Source organism: Gambusia affinis, linkage group LG17 (genome assembly GCF_019740435.1).
Source record: "Gambusia affinis linkage group LG17, SWU_Gaff_1.0, whole genome shotgun sequence".
NCBI lineage: Eukaryota > Metazoa > Chordata > Actinopteri > Cyprinodontiformes > Poeciliidae > Gambusia > Gambusia affinis.
The window spans coordinates 10,534,932-10,542,983 of NC_057884.1; the positions used below are offsets into that span (position 1 = coordinate 10,534,932).

Consider the following 8,052-nt stretch of genomic DNA (forward strand, 5'->3'; position numbering starts at 1 on the left):
TGCAATGCTTTGAATCAGCTGCTCTGGAATAGAGGCACATCTAAAGCATGCAGAGCAGGGGGACCTGAGGCCTGGAATTGAGAATCACTGATCTATAATAAGTTTTTTTCCAACAGTATTCAAACAAGTCGAGAAGAAATGCATTAAAATTAAATTTTTCATATGTAATGAATCCACCCATTAAAAAAAAAAAAAAAACAGGTCAAGTGACAGTTCAGATAAAACCACGCCAAATTCAGTTACACTGAGCACTTTCTGTACATGTGAAAGCAACGGTCTGAGAGAGAGAGAGAGAGAGAAAAAAGAGTTGTTTACAATTCTAAATTATTAAAATCTGCTTTACCAACAAAATCCATACACAACTGGCTATCATCAGAACAGAAAATCTGAAACCTGCCAAAACAGCAAGAAGCTTACAACATAAACTCTAGCCTGAGGGGGAAGTTTAAGTGACAGATAGAAACGCCTGAACCGCTCATCGGCATGCAGCCCCGGGTTTAATGATTTGTCTGCTGCTGGTGAATGATCACACCGCAATATCCTGTTCTGGCTGGCTCTTCGAACGCCCCCCCCCGCCCGCCACTCCCCGCCTTAGGGTCCGCCTGACACGACTCTGGCTCGCTCAACTGCCAGCCCGTCAAATTGACAAGATCCAGGTTTCTGCCCCTACGTCTGACGTGACCCAGCTGAGGACCTGTGGAATCAGGCCCAATGAGGCAGAAGAATTAGTTATTGAGCTCAAAAGGGAGGGACATGTCAGCACCGATGGATTCTGGTGAAACCATGAGTGAAGATGACAGCGAGGCGGGGCAGTAAATGGCACCAACAACAAACATGGGGGAACAAAGATTTAGAAGAAACAACCGCTGTATTTAAGGGAGAAATTATCATATCTGTCATGTTCAAATGTTCATAATCGGTCATGAGATGTAAAGTAAACCAGTATTGTACTATACAGGAGGTGCTTTAAAGCTCTAGAGAGGTGCTTTTAACCGTTTGAGACATTTTACTAGCTTTTGAGAGAGTATGAAAGCAAAAGTTATGAAAAATCTGCAAATTAAATAGTCGAAGTCATAAAATAGTCGCCTGGTAAAAAGTTTTTGACACCCCAGATTGCATTTTTGTCACACACAATGTTTCTGACAAAGATCATTTGACTGGTATAAAACTGTTCTCCAAATATTCCATTTATTATGGGTAAATAAATTATTCATGCCAAGTTAGCCCAATGTGAGAAAGTTATTGTCCTTATCATGAAATCCTGACTTGTGATAAACTCATTTCCTAAAATTGAATCTTAAAAGCTATACCAATGTCTGATGAAGATTGTTAAGGTTGGCATTTTGCAGAAAAATATAAAGGCATGAAAAAGTTAAACTAAATTAAAAACTAGCATTATAATAAAAACAATACTTGAATCTAAATAAATAAATAAATAAATAATTGCATTTAAATGCATCTATCCCTAATAACATTCACCATTTTGACATAAAACAAAGAAAACAAATATCTAGTGCACATTTTATGAGGATAATCAGAATTTCTACTGCATTTACACCAACTGCCTTTAACCACAATGATATGTAGAAAATTCTCTTTACTGGTTATCATCCAGAAGGAATAAAACCGAATCAGACATAATTCAAACATAATTTGAATCAGGACATCAGAATATGTATGTCACACACCAACCAAAACAAAGAGAAAGTGATGAGACTGAAAGCAGCTCAATAAACTATTACTACTCAGACTAGATAAGAGTCCAGATAAGAGACGTTTACAGCTATACCCACAAATACGGTCCAGTTTTCCTGAGATACAATTTAAAAGTTGGAAATAAACAGACTGAGACACAACAGTGTCCTTTTCATTTCTTTACGTGATGGTATATGAGACGCCATCCTAGCCCTTCAAATAAACTGTGGTTATGTGGCTGGGCTTCAGCGCTGTCAGTAAATGGGCTTTTGTTATTGCAATGAAAGAGCTCCCTTGATTTATGCATGCCAAGGGTACGAACCCCTGAATGACCTCTGGGTGGCAGAGTGGCATTTTAAAGGTGGAGGAGATGTTTAATCTTTAAATGGGTGTTTTATTCTGACGTTATTTGCGTTTCAAGGGGAGTGACCACAAAAAGCGCTCTCTTAACATATTATTTTCGTTACATATTAATGTGTTTTTTTGTTTTAATCACGGGAAATTAGTGGTAATAGTTTACGCAAAACAAGAAACATAATATAAATAAAGTGCTATTTTTTCTGTCTTTGAGCCTCTGTTGGAAGTTCGGGCGAGAGCGCAACAAGTGCAGCTGAGAACTCCGCGGCAGCACGATGCAGTGCGATAAATTAGCAATTTCTCAAAGAAAACTCTGTGCTACTTTCCCAAACTACACCTTCATAGACTTAAGCTTCTTCGGTACGGTGCAAGAAACTGGTACTTACTGCGTGGAAGGCGTCCTTTTTTATTGGCGAAGGCAAAATGCGGCAGCAGCTTGGAAAAATAAAACTTTGGTTCGTCGCTGTCTCTCAATTCAGCAGCATGGCGGCGGCAGCGTCTGGGGCCACAGACTGAATTCAAAACTCTCCGGGCTGTGATATCAACAGGCCGGGGGGAGGGAGCAGGAGGCGACGGTGTGACGCTGCTGCTGCCTGCTGCTGCCTGCTGCTGCCTGCTGCTGCTGGGAAACAAACAAAAATGTACTTCACTTAAACATTACCCTGGTTTGTGCATACAAAATACCGACATTGTTTAACTTGAATTGAAAACGCTGCATTTAACTGTGGAAAAATATCTCTAAAAACAACCCAAAACAACTCCGAGTGACCTACTGCTGATAAATGTAATTTACTGGAATACAAATCTTACCTTAAATGAATCAACAATTCACTTAATACTAGCAATTGCACCTGGTGAGTACAAACTGACCTGGACCCAAGAGAAGCAGGTCACACCAGAACATGCTGTCAATCAAGCAGCAGCTACCAAACCCCTAAAGGACTATCAATGGGACACAAGTCCTTAGACCAGCTCTATGGTAATGTTTCCAGTCTCCCAGGACATAACTGTTTTAAATGTTTGAAAGAATAAACAAAAAGAAGATGGTTTGATAGATGCCATTTTTGTAAAACTAAGCAAAAAAATAAAAAATAAAAAAATATGTGTCTTCCGGTTATTTGAATTATCTTGACTGCAGCTTCTATTCTTCTCTTCCGGTGGTTTCACAACCATTCCCACCTTGAAATGGGAAACTGACACGTGTAAGTCTCATTAGCAAACATCTCACAAGTAATGACGCAAACACCTAACAGGATGGAGAGAGGTGAAAAAGGGGTCAAATTGTGTGATTACCCAATGATTACTCAATTATTTATGAAACCAGGATTTCTTACACAAGTTCTGAAGTGAAGAAACTTTTTGAATGACACTGGAAACATCTGAGACAAAAAAGAAGTCCAGCTGCCTCTTGCTTAAACACTTAAAATTGCTGGATTAGAAGTAAATCTTCAGTCAACTGAACTGTACAAGAGGCAAGTTCTAACCAGTATTATTGCCCATACTGTAGAATTTATCTCACACTTCACTAGCTGTATTAAATGTAGAGCAGATCTGAGAATAGGATGGAATTACCTGAAATTTCTACGCCATCGGCTCTCTGGTACTACAGAGTAAGTACAAAGTAAGAAGCATGCTACCTCTACTTGCTCAGTTCAGCTGAGTAGCATGTAGTCAGTTTAAAAATGCCAAATAAATAAATTCACCAGTTATAGACCAAGCTACCTTAATTATCGACATCATTGGCAATATTGACATCAGCGTTGGCTTTAGAACGAAACCACAATGGCAGTCTTCTTTTATTCAGATGAAATGCAGTACTGCAATAAGAGCAATATGTGCTAAACAGCACACATTGAGATTAATCCATTAGTAACATCAGGCCTTATCTCAAAATTTTCTCTTTTTTGTGTAAATACATGACCAAAATATCAACTTCGTTTGTCATCTTATGTTTACGTCTTAACACTATCACTTGGATTGTGGTCTATGTGTAGAGCAATTTACTCATGAGAGCTGATGAAGGAGAGTAAACATTATTGTGGAATTTTCGTATTCCTCTAAAAATTTTTCTTTTTTGCATACAAGCCTAAAATGTTTGGTGTCTTCTCTCTTGAGTGGAGTCGATCTCTGTGGCTCCTCCAGGTAGCACTTTGGTTGATTTGTTATGGCTCTCATGGTCCAGCCTGCCACTACAGATGGACAGTAGGACTTGGTAGGTTTGCGATTGTGTCATACTCTCACTATAGGATGATTGGCTGAGCATGTCTGGTGTTGCCCTTGGTTTAAACATTGTTGACTGGTTTTATTAGATTTCATTTAAGGGTGACAGAGTAAAGGGGGATGAATGCAAATGCATATCACACGTTTTATTATTTTCCTTGTGAAAGCATCTTCGACAACATGCAACATTTTCCTTCTGCTTCACCAGCACGATCACATGAAATATAAGTAGAATAAACAAAGTTTGTGGCTTTAACGTTCAAAAGTGATAAAGATCAAGGAGTACAAATACTTTTTTAGAGAAGCGGGAAATTTAGATCTGTGGGGCTTTCTAAAGCTGTCTATTCACTTCCTTATAATTTGCATTATATCTGCTGTTCTACATGGGCGCCACAGCTGCAGACTTGATGTATAATTACTTACCTTAAACAGTCTACAAAGCACTCTGTAGGTAGCGCGATTGAGTTTAAAAGGTCACTGTGCAGGGTCAAAGGTTACAAAACGTTTTCCTAAAGGACAAGTGAGCCAAAACATGGAGGAAAAAAAAACCCCCAACAAAAAACAGACTGACTCTTGTTTCGTTCTGGAGGGCAAAAGAGGAGGGTGAAGAGGGGTTATCCACAGCACTGAGTGCAACACAATACCATCTTTGAGTAAAAGTCAGATTACTGCTGGTAGAGGACACAACAGTATCATAGTCTACGTGTGGGGCTGCTTTGTGGGTTTGCGGTACGACCTGTCTAGTCTTAGCTGAGTTAACTTTTTTTCTGGACTTGAACAGAGCAAATAAATAGGCTGTACTCTTAAATGTGTTAATGCTGCCAGACATCAACAGCTGCAGTTTTTAAACTGTTTAGTTTCAGAAAAGCCCTTGATGATTTGAGAACTGAGACTTAAAGGCCAGCTGCAGTTAAAAAGGGGATGGCAAGTGCTGCCTGAAATGAATATGAAAAGCAGCTGGGTTTTATCTTCACTCACCCTGTGACATGTGCTGGGAAGGGAAAACAGGAAACTTGGGAATTTGTTCTGAAACCTTAGCAAAACAGTGGTAATCCAATAATTTGTTGCTTAAACAGTTTTTAAAAGATATCAATATGACAGTTTGTTGCCCTTTGCAATTTTTTGTTGTCAGTTTTCACTTCAGTTTCTGTTGCTCTTTCTCTAAATTGTTACAGGTTACAAACAGCAGAAGACACAATGACTTAACAATAACACAGTGTTAAACCTCCTTTAAATGCTGGTTCAGATAAGAATGTTGTATGAGTTCACCTTTGGAAGAGCATTTAGGGAGTGTCAGCAACATTCAAGCGCACAATGGATTTGGAAAGTAATGCAGTAAGGTGTGGATTTCTAGTGTAGGTATATCATCTACATGCCTGAGCTCTTCAGAGACATCTAGTTGGATATATTTAGATTCCCCAGTGGGTGTATCCAGGCTGCAAGGCAGACCACAATTATTCACAACACTGAAAGAGAACCAGTGCTGGTCTGGGATCAGTCAAGAGGAGCGTGCATGTTTGTCAACTGGTATGGAGCAGGATTAACACCACATGGGTCAAAGGTCGAACTGTTATTGACTACTTAAAGAAATTTTGTAAACTAGAACTGCAGTTTTAAGTAAAAAAAAATAAATAAAATCCTTAATATTGAACTTAAAGTAACAACAGCAGGCATAAATTATATACATTTTTAAATGTAATACAAACTACCAGCAATGTTCAGAATGTACAACTTTAAAAAGATGAAAAGCATATTTGTCACAGAACTGAATGGGCAGCAACTTTGAGAGAAATTAAACTCATTATTTAATGTTTTATACATAAAATTTTGAAATATTAATACTAAAAACTTAAAACTTTTGCTTTGTCAAATTTGCACTTGGAGAGTATTATTAGAGGCGTATACACCTGGTGCCTCGTGCACTTCCTGGTCTTGATCCTCGCTCTCAAATGTTTTTCCTATGTTTGATTTTTTTGTTGGATAAAGGCAAGTTTTGAATACTGATTTGTCTATTTTATGCAAATTCTTTTTTGTTTGCTGTAGTATAAAGCAATAAACTATACAGTAAAGTGTTTTTGACTTATTTGTGTTCAGCTGTTAATATTACACCAGTTCAATAACCCTTGAATTCTTTTTAGTGACTTATTTTTACATAACTTTATATAGCTTCAATTCAACATTTGAAAATGGAATTTTCTGGATAGATAAATGTTTCTCTTTTTTATTTAGCATCATAAACTGAATTTCACTGCACTGTAATAACTGGGACTGAATTGGGATGACTGGGTTTTAATTTGATTACATTTGAATTATAAAATATTGACTTATGAATTGAACATGTTTGTCTTGTCTAATAAACAAGACAAGACAAGTTACCATAATTGGTAACTATTATGAATAGTTACCAATTCATAACTATGCATTAGGAATTGGTAATATCTGGTAATATTTTAGCACATTTTAATAGGTTATCTAAATGCCAAATACAATTTATAATAATTCATCAAAAGTTTGTTTATACATGGAATAAAGAACACACATTAAAATTCCCAAAAAGTCTAAATAAAAACTCTCAACAGATAATTCTTATAATGACTCTTACAAGTATAATTTAGAGAGATAGATGCACAGTACATATCCTTATAGAAGGAATGTGAGGATTACATAATCTATTATACCTATTTTTAGAACGAAATTAACAAAACTTGCAAAAAAAAAAAAAAGATTTCTAGGAGATAGTTTCCTAACAAAGAGTGACAAAACACCACCATCCAGCGGTAAGAAAGAGTAAATGCAATTCATTGAAGACTTCAAACGACGTGCAGAAATTATGCCAATTTGTACAGTTACTTTACAGTACAGACCAAAAGTTTGGTCTGCACTGTATATGTGATGAAACTTGCTCCACCAAAAATAAAATACGTGTGGTGTTACTGAGTCTACAGCGTAGCAAGTGTATTTTGACAAGAACCCAAAAAGAAAAAAATGCACTTCTTTTCTACATAGTCACAATGAACAACATTTGAAGCCAGTGAGCACGTAATTTAATGCTTGATGAAAAAAAAAAACCATACAAACAAACATAATCTGTTGGATTCCTGGACATGGAAAGAAAAACGAAATTAAAAATTGAGATTGTCCAGTTTCTCTGTAGAATTGTGGGAGACAAAAGCACAACAGTATAATAAACTAAAGAGCAAACAAACTTCTTCATTAAACATTATACCTCAAAATAGGCAATGCAAATACAATTGCACAGTAATCTATATTTAATTACATTAAAGAATTTGATGGTATGAGGTATTGTCAGTGGGTTGGGTAAATATCCCTTGCTTTCAAAATACATTCACTTTATTATGTATTATAAACTAAATACCATCAAAATTCTAGTTCTTTATTATTCTGTTTTGTCACTCTAGACAAATATTATGTTGTACCAAGATTGTTGTTGTATGTTATCATGGAAATATAAGGAGAAAGAGTCCATAATGCACGACTTAAATATTTTGCCTATCTTATGTGATTAAGTTAAATTGTTTTTATGCCTTCTCACTGATTCAAAGACCTTTTCTTTTTTGTTAACCATATATACATATATATATATATATATATATATATCTATCTATCTATCTATATATATATATATATACATATATATATATATATATATATACAATCTGTCTATCTACAGATAGATAGATAGATAGATAGATAGATAGATAGATAGATAGATAGATAGATAGATAGATAGATAGATAGATAGATAGATAGATAGATAGA

At 36.2% G+C, this 8,052-nt stretch overlaps 1 protein-coding gene across 4 annotated transcripts in view; it reads right to left on the reverse strand.

Annotated features, from left to right (window-relative positions):
- The window catches only part of sema4d (sema domain, immunoglobulin domain (Ig), transmembrane domain (TM) and short cytoplasmic domain, (semaphorin) 4D), a 42,341-nt gene extending 39,683 nt beyond the window's left edge, over window positions 1-2,658 (reverse strand). For 2 of the 4 annotated variants that reach the window (XM_044096490.1, XM_044096494.1), the window contains exon 1: window positions 2,439-2,589. The gene's annotated coding sequence lies outside the window, so the exon portion shown is untranslated. Of the gene's footprint in view, window positions 1-2,438 lie in introns of all 4 variants that reach the window. The other 2 variants (XM_044096497.1, XM_044096491.1) reach the window with 2 other exon arrangements.
- Between the last annotated feature and the right edge of the window lie 5,394 nt (window positions 2,659-8,052).